Source organism: Scyliorhinus canicula, chromosome 9 (genome assembly GCF_902713615.1).
Source record: "Scyliorhinus canicula chromosome 9, sScyCan1.1, whole genome shotgun sequence".
In the NCBI taxonomy this organism is placed as follows: Eukaryota; Metazoa; Chordata; class Chondrichthyes; order Carcharhiniformes; family Scyliorhinidae; genus Scyliorhinus; species Scyliorhinus canicula.
The window spans coordinates 136,003,595-136,025,268 of NC_052154.1; the positions used below are offsets into that span (position 1 = coordinate 136,003,595).

Consider the following 21,674-nt stretch of genomic DNA (forward strand, 5'->3'; position numbering starts at 1 on the left):
AGGAACCAACCTTTTAGTGCCTACTTTTATTGCTGGGAAGGGAAGATGCCACACTTGGTATTCTGAACCATGCAGTAATGTTGTTAGCAGAATTTAATGTGATTATGTGAATGGTGGCACAGCAGGGACTGGTTTGTTTTAACTTTTTTGACAGTACTTGGTACTAGCTGTCATTATGCTACAGTCATTGCATATTCCTGTTCTCGTTAGCAATAGCCAAACAGTAATCATATACCCAATGAAACATTTGTTAATTAGGAGGAACCATAGAATCCATACAGTGCAGAGGGAGGCCTTTTGGCCCATCAAGTCTGCACCAACCCTCCAAAAGATGCACCCTACCTAGGTCCACTCCCTGCCCTATTCCTGTAACGCCATAGCCCCACCTAACCTGCACATCTCTGGACTGTGGGAGGAAATTGGAGCACCCAGAAGAAAACCACACAGACACGGGGAGAAAGTGCAGACTCCACGTGTCACCTATGTTCCTGGCGCTGTGATGAAATAGTGCTAACCACTGTGCCGCCACGCCGCCCAAGATTTGCTCAGTCTTCCACTGAAAATAATGAGCTAGAATGAGTAACCCCGAACTTCCAATACTTGCAATTTTAGTTCTCTATCACACTTCCAATCAGTACTCACAGTTCTACAAATGTTTGATTATGCATTTGGCAGCATTCTGGAATTGGCACAGAGTTCAACACATTTATACCATAACCACCTCCTATATTCTTCGACAGCAGGTATGAGTAATGGTTCTATTGGGACACCTCACCAACCACACCCCCTCAAACAAGCAGCGGTGTGCTCCTCCGCTCCCCTCAGAAGCATTGCAGCAGTCCCCCTCCCTGCCAAACGAGCATCGAAGTGCTCCCACACAGCCCAAATGAACATCGGGGTGCTTCCCTTCGCCACCCCCAAACAAGTGCTTACCACCCCCCCCCCCCCCCCCCCCCCCCCGGAAACAAGCATCGGGGCACATACCCCCCCAAAAGCAAGCAGTGGGGTGCTCACCCTTCTCCTAAGCAAGCAGCGGGGCGCTCTCCCTTCCTCCTGAGCGAGGAGTGGAGCTCTTCCACCCCAACCCTTCCCCTCACGAGCAAGCAACAGGACGCCCAACCTCTTATCCCAACAACCCCTGAGCAAGCAAGATCCCCTACACTCCAAGCTAGCAGCACGGCGCCCCCCCACCCCGAGCAAGCGGCAGTGTGCTCCCTGTTCCCACCAGCCCAAACCAAGCTCGGGGTGCTCCACGTCCCATCTCAAATGAGCATCAGGGCGCACCTCCCTTCTCCTCCGAACGAGTGGATGCCCTGATCCACCCCCCTCCTTCCCCTGAACAAGCAGCACCGTCACCCCGACAAGTACTGGGGTGCACCCACACCCCTCCGAGCAAGGAGAGCCACCCCCCACATTGAGCATAGTGCTCCCGCAAACGAACATCGGGACAGTCCAACCCTCCTTCACACCCAAACGAGCATGGTGGTGCTCCCGCTTACCCCTAAACGAGCATGGGGGTGCTTCCGCCTCCCCCCAAACGAGCATGTGGGCATTCCCCACTCACTCCCTTCCCTACCCAGACAAGCGTGAGGACACTGCTCCCCCCCAAATGAGCTTCAGGACACTCGTCTCTACCCGCCCAAATGAGCGTGGGGGCGCTCCCCCCAATGAGCATGGGGAACTCCCCCCAGCAAGCATGGGGTTGGGCCACTGCTCCGGCCAGCATGGGGGCACCCTGCTCTGACCAGCAAACAAGCTTGGGCTGCCCCCTCACAACCAGCATCGGCGTGCTTTCCCCCATCCCTCAAACGAGCACTAGCGCTGGCCATTCCCCTGAGCAAGCAGCATCATCCCCCGGGCAAGCAACCGGGCGCTCCCCCTCATACCTGATCAGGTTGCGGGATTCTCGACCTCTGCACCCCCCCTCTCCACACCCACAGGAGGGATTGGGGTGCTCCCCCTCCCCTCCGAACAAGCAGTGGGGCTTCCTCCTCCTCGACCTCTCACCCCCCTCCCAAGCTCGCAGCATCGAGCCCCCCCCCCTTCTCAACAAGCATTAGGGCGCCCGCCCTCCTCTAGAGCAAGCAGCGGGGTTCTCCCTGCTTGCCCGAAACCATGCCTGGAGTGCTCCCCACTCCCACCTCCAAACCAAGCTTGGGGTGCTCCCTGCTCCCACCCCCCAAACAAGCATCATTAGACCATAAGATATAGGAGCAGAATTAGGCCACTCGGCCCATCAAGTCTGCTCCGCCATTCAATCATAGCTGATATTTTTCTCATCCCCATTCTCCTGCCTTCTCCCAATAATCCTTTTACTGATCAAAAACCTATATACCTCTGTCTTAAAGACACCAAGTGATTTGGCCTCCCAACAGCCATCTGCGGCAAAAAGTTCCACAGATTCACCATTCTCTGCTGAAGAAATTCCTCCTCATCTGTTTTAAAGGATCCTCCCTTTAGTCTGAGATTGTGTCCTCTGCTTCTACTTTTTCCTACAAGTGGAAACATTCTCTCCACATCCACTCTATACAGGCCACGCAGTATCCTGTAATTTTCAATAAGATCCCCCTCATCCTTCTAAACTCCAACGAGTACAGACCCAGAAACCTCAGCCGTTCCTCATATGACAAGCTCTTCATTCTAGGGATCATTTTTGTGAACCTCCTCAGGACCCTTTCCAAGGCCAGCACTTCCTTCCTTAGATACAGGGCCCAAAACCGCTCAAAATACTGCAAATGGGGTCTGACCAGAGCCTTATATAACCTCCGAAGTACATCCCTGGTCTTGTATTCTAGTCCTCTCGACATGAATGCTAACATTGCATTTGCCATCCTCATTGCCGACTGAACCTGCTCGTTAACCTTAAGAGAATCGTTAACAACAACTCCCAAGTCCCTTTGTGCTTCTGATTTCCTAAGCATTCCCCCATTTAGAAAATAATCTATGCCTCCATTTCTCCTTCCAATCTCATAACCTGACACTTTCCACATTGTATTCCATCTGCCACTTTTTTGCACACTCACCTAGTCTGTCCTTCTGCAGCCGCCTGCTTCCTCAATACTATCTGCCCCTCTACAGATATTTGTATCATCTGTAAACATAACAACAGTGCCTTCAGTTCCTTCTCCCAGATCATTAATGTATATTGTGAAAAGTTGTGGTCCCAGCACCGACCCCTGAGGCACACCACTAGTCACCGGCTGCCATCCTGAAAAAGACCCCTTTATTCCCACTGTGCCTTCTGCCAGTCAGCCAATCCTCAATCCATGCCAGGATCTTACCTTGAACACCATGGGCTCCTAACTTATTTAACAGTCTCCTATGCGGCACCTTGTCAAAGGCCTTCTGGAAATCTAAATAAATCACGTCCACTGTCTAGCTTCTTTGTTATTTCCTCAAAGAACACTAACAGATTTGTCAGACATGACCTCTCCTTGACAAAGCTGTTCTGACTCAGTCCTATTTTATCATGCACTTCCAAGTACTCCGCAATCTCATCTTTAATAATGGACTCTAAAATTTACCAATGTCGAAGTCAGGCTAACCCGCCTATAATTTACCGACTTCTGCCCCCCCCCCCCCCCCCCCCCTCCCCCCTCCCCCTCCCTTCTTAAACAGCGGTGTTACATTACCGACTTTCCAGTCCTCTGGGACCCTTCCTGCCTCTAGTGATTCCTGAAAGCATCATGGTGCTCCCAGCTCACCCAAAATCATGCCAATGAGATTTCCGTTCCCATGGGATTTTCTGCCGGTGCTGCCATTTCTGCCTTCAGTGAACTCAAGCTGAAAATCATCCCCCCACCCACCCCCCACCGCCCCCACATCAATCTCAACTCAAACCTTTTCCAGTTCTGATCAAAGTCTTCCACATGAAATGTTAGCTCTATTTCTCTCCCGACAGATTCTGGCTGCCTTGCTTAAGTATTTCAAGCATTTTCTCTTTTTTATTTAATTCTCTAACTGATATAAATATATCTCTACACCTTGTTGCACTTCTGACTGCCAGTTGGTGAGGAGACCAGAAATCAATCTTTACTTAGTTTTCAATTTATCCACAAAGTGAAATGTTACAAATTCACTGCTTCTCAATCTACAACCCAACACCAATGTCAGTGCCCTCTCTTGATATGTGTTTAAGTGATTATCCAATAAATAGAAATCTTTATATTCTCACTGACTACAGGTGAGGTCCCAGAGGACTGGAGAATAGATAATGCTGTTTCTTTGTTTAAGAAGGTTAGCAAGGATAATCCAGGAAATTACAGGCAGGTGAGTTTTACGTCAGTGGAAGGAAAATTTTTGGAGAGGATTCTTCAAGACAGGATTCATTCCCATTTGGAAGCAAGTGGACTTATTAGCAAGAGGCAGCATGGCTTTGTGAAGGGGAGGTCATGTCTCACTAACTTGATCGAGTTTTACGAGGAAGTAACAAAGATGATTGATGAAGGTAGGACAGTGGATGTTGTCTACATGGACATCAGTAAGGCCTTTGACAAGGTCCCTCATGGCAGACTGATACAAAAGGTAAAGTCACACGGGATCAGAGGTGAGCTGGCAATATGGATACAGAACTCGCTCGGCTATAGAAGACAGAGGGTAGCAGTGGAAAGTTGTTTTTCTGAATGAGGGGCTGAGACTAGTGGTGTTCCACAGGGATCAGTGCTGGGACCTTTGCTGTTTGGAGTATATATAAATTATTTGGAGGTAAATGTAACTGGTCTGATTGGTAATTTTGCAGACGACACAATAGTTGGGCGAATTGCAGATAGCGATGAGAGCTGGCAGAGGATACAGCAGGATATAAATCAGTAAGAGACTTGAGCGGAGAGATAGCAGGTGGATTTTAATCCAGACAAATGTGAGGTAATGCATTTTGGAAGGTCTAATACAAGTGGGAAATATAGATTAAATGGCAGAACCCTCAATAGTATTGACAGGCAGACGGATCTGGTTGTACAGGTCCTGAAAGTGGTAACACAAGTGGAGAAGGTAGTCGAGAATGCATACGGCGTGCTTTCCTTCATTGACAGGGGCACTGAGTATAAAAATTGGCAAATCATGCTGCAGGTGTATAGAACCTTAGTTAGGTCACACTTGGAGTTTCGTGTTCAATTCTGGTCATCACAATACCAGAAGGATGTGGAGGCTTTGGAAAGGGTACAGGAGGTTTACATGTTGCCTGGTATAGAGGGCATTAGCTATGAGGAGAAGTTGGATAAACTCAGTTTGTTCTCACTGGAATGACAGAGGTTGATGGGTGACCTAATAGAAGTCTCCAAAATTATGAGGGGCATAGACAGAGTGGATAGTCAGAAACTTTTTCCCAGGGTGGAAGAGTCAATTACTTGGGTATATAGGTTTAAGGCACGGGGGACAAACTTTAGAGGTGATGTACAAGGAAAGCTTTTTTACACAGAGAGTGGTGGGTGCCTGAAACTCACTGGCAGTGGAGGTGGTGGAAGCAGGTACAATAGTGACATTTAAGGGGTGTCTTGACAAATACATGAATGGGATGGAAATAGAGGGATTTGGGCCCTGGAAGTAGAGGAGGTTTTAGGTTAGATGGGCAGCATGGTCGGCGCAGGCTTGGAGGGCCGGAGGGCCTGTTCCTGTACCTTTCTTTGTTCTTTAAATGTCCCCCACCTGTATACACAACCATAAATTAGACAATTAACATTTAATCTGTATTTTACTGCAATCACTCCGTCCAAACTGCAATCAGTTCTCTTCTCTTTCAACCGTATAAAGTTATCCTTAATGACTCTTGCCTTGATTCTTCTGCAATGGAGGTAGCCTGCCATTGACTGCTGGCGGGATCTCCAGACTTGCTGAAGTGAATGACCAGTGCGGTGAGAGGGCATCACTTTGGGCAGGACCGGAAAATGCAGCAGGCAGGAAGGCTGGAAAATCCCGGCCTCTGTCTTTGCAAACTAACACCCCATTTCCAACATTTTGTTCCCTTCTCCAAATGAGTTTGGAAAGAAATGTGTTGTTGCTATCAAAGTTTGCAGCCATCTCTCTTACAACCTCATGGCTGAATCTCTTCAATCGGGTTTATGTCCTCACCACAGCACCAAAATAGCCCTACCAAAGTCACAAGTGACATTAGCCATTACAGTAGTGCACCATCCATCCTCAACGTTTCTGCAACCTTTGATATCGCTTTGATCATCCGACACTCTTCTGTTTTTCAGCCTGGTGGGACTGCCCATGCTTGAATAGGGTTTTTCGGGGTCCTAGCCAGGGGGGGGGGGGGGGGGGGGGGGGGGGGGTGAAGGGGGGTTAGGGGGGGATACCGGGTTGCTGCTGGAAAGGCCGAGGACGGGAAGGGAAGAACGGGAGGAGAGAGGGGGGGGGGCCATCGCCATGGGGAACGGGTCAGAAGGGGAGGGTCGACCCGGGGCGAACAGGGGACAGGATATGGCTAATAGACAGGGGAGAGGGACGGGTCGCTCCGCGACCCGGTTGATTACTTGGAACGTGAGGGGGCTGAATGGGCCGGTCAAGAGATCAAGGGTTTTTTCACACCTAAAGGGACTGCAGGCGGATGTGGCAATGTTGCAGGAGACTCACTTGAGAGTAGTAGACCAGGTACGCCTGAGAAGGGGGTGGGTGGGACAGGTGTTCCACTCAGGCTTGGACGCAAAGAACCGGGGGGTGGCGATTTTGGTGGGAAAGAGGGTGTCGTTCGTGGCGGCGCAGGTGGTAGCAGATAAGGAGGGTAGGTACGTGATGGTGAAGGGTAGGCTGCAGGGAGAGAATGTGGTGCTGGTGAATGTGTATGCCCCGAATTGGGATGACGCGGGTTTTATGAGGCGCCTGTTGGGCCTCATTCCGGGTCTGGAGGCAGGGGGCCTGATCATGGGGGGGGACTTCAATACAGTGCTCGACCCTGGGCTGGACAGATCGAGTTCCAGGACGAATAGGAGGCCGGCAGCGGCAGAGGTGCTAAGGGGGTTCATGGAGCAGATGGGGGGGGTAGACCCTTGGAGATTTGGCAGGCCAAGGGCGAGGGAGTATTCTTTTTTCTCCCACGTCCACAGGGTGTACTCCAGAATAGACTTTTTTGTACTGAGCAGGGGGCTGATTTCGAGAGTGCAGGACACGGAGTACTCGGCCATTGCGATTTCGGACCATGCACCACACTGGGTAGAGGTAGAACTGGGGGAAGCACGGGACCAGCGCCCGTTGTGGCGCCTGGATGTGGGGCTGCTGGCGGACGATGAGGTGTGCGGAAGGGTCCGGAAGGGCATTGAGAGATATCTGGGCACGAACGACACGGGCGAGGTGAAGGTGGGGGTAGTCTGGGAGGCCCTGAAAGCAGTGATCAGAGGAGAGCTGATCTCCATAAGGGCACACAGAGAAAGGAAGGAGAGGCAGGAGAGGGAGAGACTGGTGGGGGAACTTATAGAAGTGGACAGGAGATATGCGGAGACACCAGAGGAGGGGCTGTTGAGGGAGCGGCGCAGTTTACAGGCCCAGTTTGACCTACTGACCACTAGGAAGGCGGAGACGCAATGGAGAAGGGCACAGGGCGCGGTCTATGAGTACGGGGAAAAGGCGAGCAGGATGCTAGCACACCAGCTGCGCAAGCGAGATGCAGCCAGAGAGATTGGGGGAGTGAGAGAGAAGGGAGGGAACGTAGTGCAGAAGGGGCAAGAGGTGAACGGGGTCTTCAGGGATTTCTACAGGGAATTGTACCGGTCTGAGCCGCCCAGGAGGAGGGGGGGAATGGAGAACTTCCTCGATAGATTGAGGTTCCCAAAGGTCCAGGAGGAACGGGTGGAGGGGCTGGGGGCGCCGATAGAGCTGCAGGAGCTAGTTAAAGGGATAGGCCAGATGCAGGCGGGGAAGGCGCCGGGGCCGGATGGGTTCCCGGTGGAATTTTATAAGAAGTATGTGGACTTGGTGGGTCCAGTGCTGGTGCGAGCCTTCAATGAGGCGCGAGAGGGGGGGGTTCTGCCCCCGACAATGTCACAGGCCCTGATCTCCTTGATCCTGAAGCGGGACAAAGACCCTGTACAGTGCGGGTCCTACAGGCCTATCTCCCTCTTGAATGTAGATGCCAAACTGTTGGCAAAGGTCCTGGCAACCAGAATAGAGGATTGTGTGCCAGGGGTAATCCATGAGGACCAGACGGGGTTCGTAAAGGGACGACAACTTAACACAAATGTCCGGAGACTGTTGAATGTGATTATGATGCCAGCAGTGGAGGGGGAGGCTGAGATAGTGGTAGCACTGGATGCGGAGAAGGCATTCGATAGGGTGGAGTGGGAATACCTGTGGGAGACGCTGGAACGGTTTGGGTTTGGGGAGGGATTTATCAAGTGGGTGAAGCTGCTGTATTCGGCCCCGATGGCGAGTGTGGTTACAAACGGGAGGAGGTCAGAGTATTTTGGGCTCCATCGAGGTACCAGGCAGGGATGCCCCCTATCCCCCTTACTATTTGCATTAGCGATCGAACCGTTGGCGATGGCACTGAGGGGTTCAGGGGGGTGGAGAGGACTGACAAGGGGAGGGGAGGAACATCGGGTATCACTCTATGCGGATGATTTGTTGTTATATGTGGCGGACCCGGAAGGGGGAATGCCGGAGGTAATGGAAATACTTGCGGAGTTTGGGGACTTTTCGGGATATAAATTAAATGTGGGTAAAAGTGAGGTCTTTGTGATACACCCGGGAGATCAGGGGGAGGGAATTGGGCGGCTCCCCTTTAAGAGAGCAGTAAAGAGCTTCAGGTACTTGGGGGTGCAGGTGGCAAGGAACTGGGGGACCCTCCACAAGCTGAACTTTTCAAGGCTGGTGGAGCAGATGGAGGAGGAGTTCAAGAGGTGGGACATGGTACCGCTGTCGCTAGCAGGGAGGGTGCAGTCAGTCAAAATGACGGTCCTCCCGAGGTTCTTGTTTCTGTTCCAGTGCTTGCCCATCTTTCTCCCCAGGGCCTTCTTCAAGAAGGTAACTAGCAGCATTATGGGCTATGTGTGGGCACATGGCACCCCTAGAGTGAGAAGGATTTTCTTGGAACGGAGTAGGGACAGTGGAGGATTAGCGCTACCCAATCTTTCCGGATACTACTGGGCGGCGAACGCATCGATGGTGCGCAAGTGGGTGATGGAGGGGGAGGGGGCAGCTTGGAAACGTATGGAGAGGGCGTCCTGCGGCAATACAAGCCTGGGGGCGCTAGTAACGGCACCATGGCCGCTCCCCCCCACAAGGTATACCACGAGTCCGGTAGTGGCGGCCACCCTTAAAATCTGGGGGCAGTGGAGGCGACACAGGGGGGAAGTGGGGGGTCTGATGGCGGCGCCACTGAGAGGGAACCACAGATTTGTCCCGGGGAACACTGGCGGGGGATTCCAGAGCTGGCACAGGGCGGGCATCAGGCAACTGAGGGACATGTTCATAGAGGGGAGGTTTGCGAGCCTGGGAGAGCTGGAGGAGAAATTTGAGCTCCCCCCGGGGAACACGTTTAGATACCTGCAGGTGAAGGCATTTGCCAGACGACAGGTGGAAGGATTTCCCTTGCTTCCCGATAGAGGGGTGAGTGATAGGGTGCTGTCAGGGGTCTGGGTCGGAGAAGGGAAGGTCTCGGACATCTACAAAATAATGCAGGAGGTGGAGGAGGTATCGATAGAGGAGCTGAAAGACAAGTGGGAAGCGGAGCTGGGAGAGCAGATAGAAGATGGGACATGGGCGGATGCCTTAGAGAGGGTCAATTCGTCGTCGTCGTGCGCAAGGTTGGGCCTCATCCAATTTAAGGTGCTGCACAGAGCCCATATGACGGGGACTAGGATGAGTCGGTTCTTCGGGGGTGAGGACAGGTGTGTTAGGTGTTCGGGAAGCCCTGCGAACCATGTACATATGTTCTGGATGTGCCCGGCACTGGAAGAGTTCTGGGAGGGGGTGGCGGGGACGGTATCGAGAGTGGTGGGAACCAGGGTCAAACCAGGGTGGGGGCTAGCGATTTTTGGGGTTGGGGTGGAGCCAGGAGTACAGGAGGCAGGGGAGGCCGGAATATTGGCCTTTGCGTCCTTGGTAGCTCGGAGAAGGATCTTGATTCAGTGGAGGGACACAAGGCCACCAAGTGTTAACACCTGGTTAAACGACATGGCAAGCTTCATCCAATTGGAAAGAATCAAATTCGCCCTGAGAGGGTCGGTACAGGGGTTCTTCCGGCGGTGGCAGCCCTTCCTTGACTTTCTGGATCAGAGATAGGAACTGGAGGCCGAAACAGCAGCAACCCGGGGAGAAAGGGGGGGGGGGGGGAGGGAGGGGGGGGGGATAGCAACGAAGGGAGCACGTCAGCGGGGGGTCGCGGGCAATGACTGCCCGAGGCCATCGGCAGAAAGGGAGAAACGGTTTGGTTGCTAGACTGGTAGCGCGGGGGGGGGGGGGGGGGGGGGGGGAGGGTGGGGGGGTGCGCGCGGGGGAGGGCGTGGGGAGGATTTTCCAGGGGGGATTTGTTGTGTTATAATTTAAAATGTAGTAGGGGTAAATGTTTGTATCGAAAAATTTCAATAAAAATTATTTAAAAAAAAAAAAGAATAGGGTTTTTCTGATCATAGCTGGAACATCTCCAAATTGACGCTATGCTGGAGTGTTGCGAGGATCCATATCTGGCCCCTTTCATTCGCTCCCAATATTGTTATTCGCGAGTGTCTCAAAATCTATCCTTCCTTGTCTTAGCAACAAAAACATGATAAGCTGAAAAAGACGATAAGCTGTAGGAGCAGAAGTAAGCCATTTGGCCCATTGAGTCTGCTCTGCCATTCAATGAGATCATGATTGATCTGATAATCCTCAACCCACTTTCCCACCTGATCTCCATAACCCTTGATTCCATTACTGATTAAAATTCTGTCTATATCAGCCTTGAGCATACTTAACGATCTACCCTCTATAGCCCTTTGTGGTAAATAATTCCACAGATTCACTATCCTCCAAGAGAAGAAATACCTCCTCGTTTGTGTCTAAAATGGTGACCGTTTACTCTGAGATTTAGCCCTCTGGTCCTCGACTCTCCCACACAGGGAGACAACCTTTCCGCATTTACCCTGTCGAATCCGCTGAAAATCCAATGTCTCAATACGAAAAGCTCTACTTTTCCACCACTTACATTGTGTTGTCAAAATGCCTGTTAGACATACAGCCGTGGAAGTGTCATAAGGTCTTCCAACTAAACATTGGAAGACTGAATCACCTTTGATTCCTGCCCCAAACTTCAAATTCTTGTCACCATTGCCATCCTGTCCCATTGCCATTGCTTCAGGCTGAATCAGACTCTCCTCGGCCTTGATGTTTAATTCACCCCTGAGCTGATTTTCTAACCCCATCTCTTTCCATCACAGAAACTGCCTATTAAGGCTTTTGTAACATCATCTGCTTCTGCACTTCAGCTCATATTATTAACTTCTAGGGCAGCATGGTGGCGCAGTGGTAGCACTGCAGTCTCATGGAGCCGAGGTCCCAGGTTTGATCCCGGCTCTGGGTCACTGTCCTTGTGGAGTTTGCACATTCTCCCCATGTTTGCATGGGTTTCGTCCTCACAAACCAAAGATGTGCAAGGTAGGTGGATTGAACATGCTAAAATTGCTCCTTAATTGGAAAAAATGAATTGGGTACACTAAATTTATTTTAAAAAATTAAAAAATACATATTATTATCTTCTACTGACTCTTATCCATGTCTTTGTCACTTCCAGGCTTAACTATTTCAATATTCTCCTGGCTCGCCTCTCATTCTCTGTCTCTGTAAACTTCAGTTCATCTAAAACTCTGCTGCCCTAAGCCATAGACCTACAATGGTGTCTGGTCCCTCGGCCTTTCTAATTCAACATTTGCCTTCTTGCCTTCATGCCCTGACCCCTCTCTATCTCTGTAACCTCCTACAATTTTACATTCCTCCATCTCTGGCTTCAGGTGCAGCCACATCTCCACTTACCGCTGGTGGCCCCATGCTTTGGGAGCCCCCCCCCCCAAGCTCCTCAGGCTCTCCACTCATTCCACTTTCCAGAAACTCCTCAAATAATAATAATCGTTCCTTGTCACAAGTAGGCTTCAATTAAGTTACTGTGAAAAGCCCCTAGTCGCCAGATTCCGCCACCTGTTCGGGGAGGCCAGCACGGGAATTGAACCCACGCTGCTGGCCTTGTTCTGTATTACAAGCCAGCTGTTTAGCCCAGTGTGCTAAACCAGCCACTCAAAGACCTGCCTTTGGTTATCCCTCCTAATATCTCATTTTTTGGTTTGGTGCCAGTCTTCTTTGAAGCACTGTAGATTTTTTTCTATCATAAAGGCGTTCTATAAACAAAACCTGCTGTTTTATGTTAGATTGTGTATGTGGGAGTCACTGGCATGGCCCATCCTGAAATTCCCGTGAGAAATTGGTGGTGAATTTCTTTCTTGAGCCACTGCAATCCATGTGCAGTAAATACATTAGTGCTGTTAGGCAAGGAATTCCAGGATGTTGATGCTGTTACAGTGAAGGAACCGAACTAGAGTGTGCGGCTGGAGGGGAACTTGCAGGTGGCAGTGTTCCCATGAACCAGTGCCCTTGGTCTGCCAGATGGATGATTGATAGTTGGTGGCTGTCAGTCTGCTTTTCTTAGATGGAAGGCTAACGGGAATTTTGGGTTTACCTTTCGATAAAATGGAAAACATGAGTGTCCAGGTTAATAAGAGTTTGAAATGTTCTTCTATGTTATTATTCTGCCTTCAAAATAAAAGCTCCAGAAATGTGTAGCTCTCTTATTCTCCATCCATCTCTCAAATGTTCAAAAATGGAAAACAAAAGATATTCAAACCGTTTTCGGCCCACGTTACAGGCTGCCTAAAATACAACACTAATTAATTCATTTGCCAAGCTATTATTCAGAGAAGCACAAAGGCAGAAAACCCTTGAAGCCAGCGTGTTGAGTACAAACCTATGCACATTTTACATATTTCTGTAAAAGTCCCTTTGCCCACTATCTTCATGAAAATAATACACTAAGCCATTAAAACATTTTCATTTTAACACTAATAGTTGAATAGTTTAATATTTACCTGAGGAAGAAGCAGTGCTCCGAAAGCTAGTGATTCGAAACAAACCTGTTGGACTTTAACCTGGTGTTGTAAGACTTCTTACTGAATAGTTAAGTGTAAGAAGCAGGCAAACATTAAATGTTTTATTTTATTCATACTGGATAAGTTTGGTTGCATGGCCATGCACTCTGGTTGATAAGACCATTCTGATCAACAATCCAGGATTGTCATTGCAATGTCCTGTGTTCGATTAAACAGTTTTTTTTTGAGTGGATCATTTGAAAATGGCTAAAGTGTGGATGAGAGTTATTTCATGTTTTTGTTTTAAAAGGCCAATCTGTACTCCATGATGTGGAAGTGTTTATACAAGTGTTCAATTGATTTCATTAGCAAAGAAAATATCAGAACTCAAGACGCGATGCTTTTCCAAATGCAGCAACTCTTAAATATTTCACTCCCATCATTGTCCGATGAAGATCTTGGATGATTGCACTTTGTATTGCATGCAACAGAACATTACAATAACAATCACAGCACTGAAAGAAAAGGAACTCTTCTTGCTATAAGGAATTTTTTTTTGTGAGAAAGGCTCGACTTCTGGTATTGTGAAGGAGAAATGGAACAGCCATGATGTAACGTGATGAGCCACCATGACACGAACCATCTCACTGCTTGTAGCATTAACAAATTACACTTGTCCCACATTTTCCTGAATATGCTTCTCTTAAATTGTGTTGGTCCCATGGGCTGAATATTTACTATGGAATTGGGAAACAGGAGCCAGGTCTGTTTTGGGGTCAAGAATCTACCGCTTATTAAAGTTCAGATTTTCATAAGGTGAGCCCTTGTCCACTTCAGCCAGTGGGGGAGCAATGGAGGTTGGTCAGATGAAGTACGGAACTCATGTAGACAGCCCATGGCACCAAGAAAAGGAAGTGAGATGTCACAGGAAGGTTGTCACCCGGGTAAGGGCAGAGTCCTGTTTCCCCCCACAGTCCAAAGACATGCAGGTTAGGTGGATTGACCATGCTAAATTGTCCTTAATGTCCAAAGGGGTTGGGTGGGGTCACTGGGTTACAGGTATGGGCAGAGCTGTGGGCTTAAGTGGGGTGCTCTTTCCAAGGGCTAGTGCAGACTCAATGGGCCAAATGGTCTCTTTCTGCATTGTAAATTCTATGGCCGGGATTCTCCGATCCCGCACTGGGTCGGAGAATATCCGGGGGGGGGGGGGGGGGGGGCATGAGAATCGCGCCACACCGCTCCGACACCGGGCAGCAAATTCTCCGGCGCCCACTGGGTCGCCGCCGTGACGGTCGGGGGTCGTTGGAAGCGCCCCCTCCCAGCGATTCTCTGCGCCTCGATGGGCCGAGTGCTGCAGCGTAGGTTACGTATGGTTCTACCTGGCGGGACCTCGAAGCTCCGGCTTCGCGGTCCGTCCTGGTAGGGGGCCGGGGGATCCGACTCAGGGGGGCCTCCACGGTGGCCTGGCCCGCGATTGGGGCCTACCGATCGATGGGCGGGCTAATTCCATGGGGGGGGGGGCTTATGTTCCTCCACGTCGGGCCCCTGTAGGGCTCCACCATATTGCCCTGGGGGCCGGCGTGGAGATGGGAACCCACGTGCATGCACGGACCCATGCCAGCCGTGGCGCGCCGGCTTTCGAACGCTGGAACAGCGGACAGCACTCCTAGGAAGGGATGAATAGCTGGGCCTGGAGGCCCTTTGACGTCAGAGTGGCTCGCACCGCTTTTGACGCCGGCGTCAGAACTTGGCCGCGGGATCGGAGAATCCCGGCCTATGTCTATGCCTATGTATCCCAGACAAACCTGATTCTGTCTTCATTTTTCAAACACACTTTCCAATGGGAGTCATTGAATGATGATCAACAGCAGTAACTTTACTTGATTTTTAAAATTGCATATTCCAGACTCTGTTACCAAAGGTTGCATCTCTGTTCCTGCATGACTGAAATCAGAGACCAGTGGTTTAATACGATTAATAATCCTTCCCTCAATTCTGACCCTAAAAACTGCGAAGGTTTACTTTTGCATATATTTTTCCTAAGTCAGGTCCTCCTAATGTAACTAAGCGTAAATGTCATATATCCACACCTTCCCCTGAAAGCGTGCATCTAGCTTTCACATCGTACTCTACTCTGCTCAAGAATTTCAGGAATCCTATTGTTTATGTTGGATCTCTCTGGTGTTCCCTTGAAACTTCTAGACTCTCAAATAATGGATCTTATGAGGGTGTTGCTACAGTACAGTTTCAGGGATTCCTGCAATTCCTTGACAGGCCTTCAAGGTGACACTGTAAATATTACGTGGAAACATGCATTCTGGACTGGACAGATCATTGAATCAATCCATTAATCACCCACATTTGTTACCATTTAGATGCTTCACTCGTGTCAAGTGAACCCGACGGAGGGGGTGGGCTGGAGGCAGGGGACATTGGCAATCTTCTTCATTCAGTTGTAAAAGAAATACAGAGGGGACTTCTCAAAACTATATATTATTATATTCCGCCTAATTTGCAAAGGACATTCTATTGTTAATAGGCAATATTGTAAGTCGTCCTCTACCTCATTCACACAAGTTGCCCTGCCCACCTCTGATTAACACTGTGATTGGCTTCTCTCTATCCAGGTGGTAATATTACCAATGCCAGGTATGGTGCACCACACACCTGCATCTCTCTTGGTAAAGTTACAAGTGTTGATTGTGTTCTCAGATATAATAAAATAACAATGAGAGATAACGCAAAGCAATTTTGACTGCGCCTTCAGGTGCGATAAAGCACCAGAATCAGAGATTTGTTAAACAGCTGATTGTACTTAAATTGTTGATCACTCTCATTAATGAGGCTTCGCATCATTTTGATGAAGAGTGCTTGATCTAATGCACCAAACAACTCCTTGAGAGTGAACAAATCATTGCTAAGGATTTTGAGTATACTACCTTTTACTGTTCACTTGCTGCTGATGGTTTGAAAGAGACTTTAAGCACATTGGGGTCTTTGTGGGACACTGTCAAGTCTTCATTGACACTATTTATATTAAGTCCATGGATTCTTCTAAAAAGCTGCAGTGTTCTGCTGCTATACCTCACTGGAAATCTTATACGCACCAGGAGAAAGAGACTATTTGGTCATAGGCATCTTTCTACAGTTCTCCCTTGCTGAGTGAGGTTTTTGTTTCACTCATGGTATGTGGGCACCACTGGCTGGGCCAGTATTTATTGCCGAGCCATATTTGCCCTTGAACTGATGGACCATTTCAGAGTCAAACACATTGCTGTGAAGTAGGGCTTAAGGCCTGGCAGAGCAGCACCAGCTTCTGGCCCGTAGGTACAGGGCATTCCACACCTCCCACCACCCCCTCCCCTCCAGACCCCCTACACCAGGACCTGCAGTTCCATGTCTGAGAACCTGTGGATCCTTTCACTTCAGCTATCTGATACCTGCTAGCATGTCAGCCTGTGTCACCAGGCTTGTCCAAGGCCCGACCCACAGGCTAGATGTGACCCCGGATGCATTTTCATCCAGCAACCGCACCCCCCCCCCCCCCCCCCTCCCTATATCGTTTGGGAGATGGGTGTAGTGGGTGGTGGTGCGGGGTAGGAGAGGGGTGGTGACTGAAGCTGGCGGGTTGGGAGGAGAGATGTGCATGGATGTGCATGGCGGGCCAGGACCTCAGGAACCTTGGATCTTTGGTGGCCTCAACTTTTGTTTTCACCGGCAGGGCATGCCCAGGAGACGGGTGCCCAGCAGCGGAGATGTCAGGAAGAGAGGCCCAGGCTTCCAGGGTAAAGCATGAGGAGGTGTAAGCTGGGCTCACTGGCATCTGAGTAGGTGAGTGACTGGAGACTGTGTGACAGAATGTGACGGAGGAGAGAGATGAGGGAGTTTGACAGGGGAACGGAGAGGAGTGAGTGTGAGGGGAAGAGTGCCCATAAGTCTGGCTCACTTCCGTTATCAGGCATCCTCACCCACACACATCTACACTCACAGCTGGTGAAAGTGAGTGAGCGAGCACCGCGAGACAGGGACTGAACTGAAAACGCACTCTCACCCGCTCAATACTCATTTTTATTTATTATCCATTGGGTGCGATTTATTGAAAATAAAGAGTCCAATTTTGGGTGTGAATTGTGGGGTGTTTCCGGCGGCTGCAGCACCGAGAACATCCCCACTCTCAAAAGGAACTTTGGTTTTTTTTTGGACCACGGCGAGGAGGTGTGTGTGCTACAGGCATATGGAGGTGTGTGCGCTACAGGAAGATGGAGGAGTATGTGGTACAGACGGATGGTGGCGTGTGTTTTGCAGGCAGATGGAGGTGTGTGCGCTACAGGAAGATGGAAGAGTGTGCCGAATCCCTAGAGTCACATGGTGGATCTCTTGCCACCTGCTGGTCGGAGGTTGTACCGATAACTATATATATTGATATAGATAACTATATACATTCATATGCACATGCATATCACCACAATTCCTTCTCACTCTTCTGAACTCCAATGAATATATTCCTGACCCAATTTAGTCTCTCCTCATATGACAATCTCACCATCTCATGAATCAGCCTGGTAAATCTTCGCTGCACTCCCTCCATAGCAAGAACATCCTTCCTCAGATAAGGACACCAAAACTACACACAATACTCCAGGTGTGACCTCACCAATGCCCTATACAATTGTAATAAAACTTCCCTATTCCTATACTCAAATCCTCTCACTATAAATGCCAACATACCATTTGCCTTCTTTACTGCCTGCTGTACCTGCGCGTTCAGCAATTGATTCACAAGGACACCAAGTATCCACTTCCCTCAATTTACACTCATATACTATTATTCAAATAATAATCTGCCTTCCTATTTTTGTTACCGAAGCGGATAACCTCACACTTATCAATGTTATACAACATCTGCCAAGCATGTGCCCACTCACTCAGCCTGTCCAAATCCTGCTGAAGCATCTCTGCATCTTCCTCACCGCTCACCCTCCCACAACTTGGTATCATCTGCAAATTTGGAGATACTACATTTAGTTCCCTCTTCCAAGTCATTAATATATAATGTGAACAGTTGGGGGTCCCAGCATGCAATACCCCAATAGTCACTGCCTGCTAGCTGGAAAAAGACCCATTTATTCCAACATTTTGCTTCCTTTCTGCTAACTAGCTTTCTATCCATCTCAAGACACGACCCACGATCCCATAGACTTTAACTTTACATAGTAATCTGCTATGTGAGGCCTTGTTGAAAGCCTTCTGAAAGTCTGAATTAACCACATCCACCGGGTCTTCTTGGTCAACTCTGCTAATTACATCTTTAAAGAATTCCAGTAGATTTGTCAAGCATGATTTCCCTTTTGTAAATCCATGCTGACTTTGTCTGATTACATCATTGCCTTCCAAATGCTGTGCTATAAAATCTAGGATCCATTTTGCACATTAGAGTGAAAATCTGAGTGAACCGGCTGAGGTTGAAGGAGTCATGGCATCTACAAGGGAAGCAAGCACACACATGGATGTAGCTCTTGTTGTGGTTGCAGACCAGTTGGACACTGAGGGAGTGGAAGTCCTTGATGGATTTCATTGGCCGTTGACAGGGTGGGATGATGTCCTGCACCTCGGATATTCCAGCAATGGAGGTGAAGCCAATGCCTAGTATCTCTGAGGGTTTGCCAGTCATTAAATGAATGTTCTGGCAAAGAAGGCATCAGTGATTATAAAGTTGCATGGTGTGCAACCACCTTTGAGATACCATGAAGGTCCACAGCTAATCCTTGGAAGGAGCCAGAAGGGAGGAATTTCAAGGCCACATTGACTTTGATGACTACTAGCAGGATATGGTGACTAGTAATGCAAGTCTTCAGTTACAAGGGCACAGACTGCCAGAAGAGTTGAGGTCTCCTGCTACATTGGGTCTTGTGGTAATCTCCAAGATAGTCCCATTATTGGTGGTCAATATTGTACTGAGGATTTAACCTCTGTTGCCTTCCTGCCCTTCTTTCCTCTCCTTTGACCTCCTGCTGCTCGGGGTTCTATCCTTGCTGCAGTGGGTGTTGCCCCTCTTGCCATGAGCCCAGAAGTTGACTGTTGTGCTCACATTGCTAGCAGGAGCCTTCCTTCTCGTCAGCCTGCTGCCCAATTGTCTGTGGAAGCCTTGCTCTTCAGCCACTGCAGTGCCATGGATGGTTTTGACCCCTTTCAAAGTCCTGGCGCTGAATGTGTACTCTGCCTGCCACCTGTGAAGGGTCAAGGCACCTCCTGACCAGTTTCATGTGCACCACTTTAGAGATTATGCTAAAAACCTCCTTCTAGAATTCCTCCAGCTTTGGACAGGACTAAAACACATGAATGTGATTTGCGGGGCCAGCCCATAACGTTCACACACCTCTTTACCCCCTCAAAGAGCCGGCTCATCCTCGCCCTTGTGAGGTGTGCTCTATATACCACCTTCAGCTGTATCAGCCTCAACCACGAGGTGGAGGCGTTCACTCTCCGGAGCACCTCACACCAGAACTCCTCTTCCATACACATTCCCTACTGTTCCTCCCACTTTGCTTTGATCCCTTCCATTGTGCCTTCTTCTCTTCCAAAATAGCTCCTTAATCCGCCGACATTACCCCCTTCTCCAGTCCCCCTGTCGTCAACACCTCCTCTAGCAATGTGGAAGCCCTGTATCTCCTTCCTGGCAAAATCTCGAACCCGCAAGTATCTAGACCTTTCCTCCTGCTCCAGCCCATACTTCGCTCCCAGCTCCTTCAATCCTGCAAACCGACCCCCAAGAAACAAATCTTTGTGTCTTAATCCCCTTCTCTTCCCATTTCCGAAAATTTGATTCCCACTTCCCTGGCTCAAATCTGTCGTTCCCCCAAATCGGCATTTCCCTTGACCCTGTCCCCAACCCGAAGTGTTGGCGAAACTGCCTCCAAATTCTCAATGAAGCTATTATTACCGCAATCCCTGAGTATTTCCCCGAGGCCATCGGGAGCGGCACTGTTGCTAGCACCTTCAATCCCAACCCCCGACACAAACTCTCCTCCAGTCTGACCCACTGGGAATCCACCCCTCTGACCCAGCTCCGCACCTTCTCCACATTCACCGCCCAGTAATAATACATCATGTTCGGAAGACGGAAACCCCTTGCCTGCCTTCCCCTCTGTAGCAGCACCTTTCTAACTCCGGCCACCTTCCCTCCCCATATGAACGAGGTAATAATTCCTTCAATCTCTCGAAAAAATGCCTTTGGCAGGAAAATCGGCAGGCATTGGAAAATAAACAGAAATTGCAGCAACGCGTTCATTTTAACCACCTGTACCCGACCCGCCAGTGACAGAGAGAGAACATCCCACTTTGCCAGATCAGCTTTCACTCTCCCCACCAAACTAGAAATATTCTACCTATGTACCACCAAACATTAAAAACATTATTCACAGGGAATTTTGGTGCAGCCACAGTGCTAGAATATGGGTTCATCGAGCTCCATAGAAAAGTGATTATGTAATATCAAGGCAGTCCTTTTCACAATTTGGTTAGAGGTGCTTGGAAAAGAGCTGTCTTTTGAGTCATTTTAGTATATGCGGCAAATTGCTATTTGTGTGCTACAGTATTAGTCTACTTCTGTAGACCACCTAAGTGAATAGTCAATCAGCATTTTCTGCCTGTAGGAAATACCTATAGTATTTAAGATCTTTTGCTTTCTGGATTGAATAGAAAGCGAAAAAAAATCCTATGCCAATTCCAGTGTATTGCATGACTGCTGAATAAGTCACTGTTTGCTCCATATAGTGACACCATAATTGCCAGCCAAAATGGCGATTCACATAATTCCACCATTAATAATGCGTGGAGAGCACAGTGCTGTAAGTGACTGTAATTGACTTAATGCACATACTGTATATAATTCGATCTTCTGCACACTGTGCCTTGACTGGGAGAGGTTGTTGCAATTTCTGTCATGCATTTATTCCGCATTCTGCAGTTGTTTGGAAATTCTCTTTATTAAATAGACTTTTTAAACTGTAAACTAAAATAGTTTCCTTTAAATCTTGCCTTACTTCCAACTCACTGGCTGATAAGGTGCAGATTTAGGTGTATTGACCATGCTAAATTTCCCCTTAATTGGAAAACTTTTCTTGTAAAGTCTCCTCTCGGCCTTCTTTTTTCAAGGAAAACAGACCCCACCTCTCCAAGGAGCGTAAAGCTTGTTATTTTAAAAAACTGCAGATTTTGTAAAATAAACAGATAAAGGAAAAAGTGAGCTTAATTTTGCAATTTTGTTTGTGTACATGAAGGTCTGAATGTCGGCTTAAATCAGATCAACCGTCACAGTTTACGGGGTAAATGCACCATAGAACATAGAACATAGAACAGTACAGCACAGAACAGGCCCTTCGGCCCTCAATGTTGTGCCGAGCCATGATCACCCCACTCAAACCCACGTATCCACCCTATACCCGTAACCCAACAACCCCCCCCCCCCTTAACCTTACTTTTATTAGGACACTACGGGCAATTTAGCATGGCCAATCCACCTAACCCGCACATCTTTGGACTGTGGGAGGAAACCGGAGCACCCGGAGGAAACCCACACACACAGTGGGAGGACGTGCAGACTCCACACAGACAGTGACCCAGCCGGGAATC

General features: G+C 49.0%; 1 protein-coding gene across 6 annotated transcripts in view; it reads right to left on the reverse strand.

Moving 5' to 3' along the window:
* LOC119971728 (synaptotagmin-7-like) overlaps nucleotides 1–21,674 on the reverse strand; it is an 883,832-nt gene that overhangs the window by 39,329 nt on the left and 822,829 nt on the right. The gene's annotated exons all lie outside the window — the stretch shown is intronic.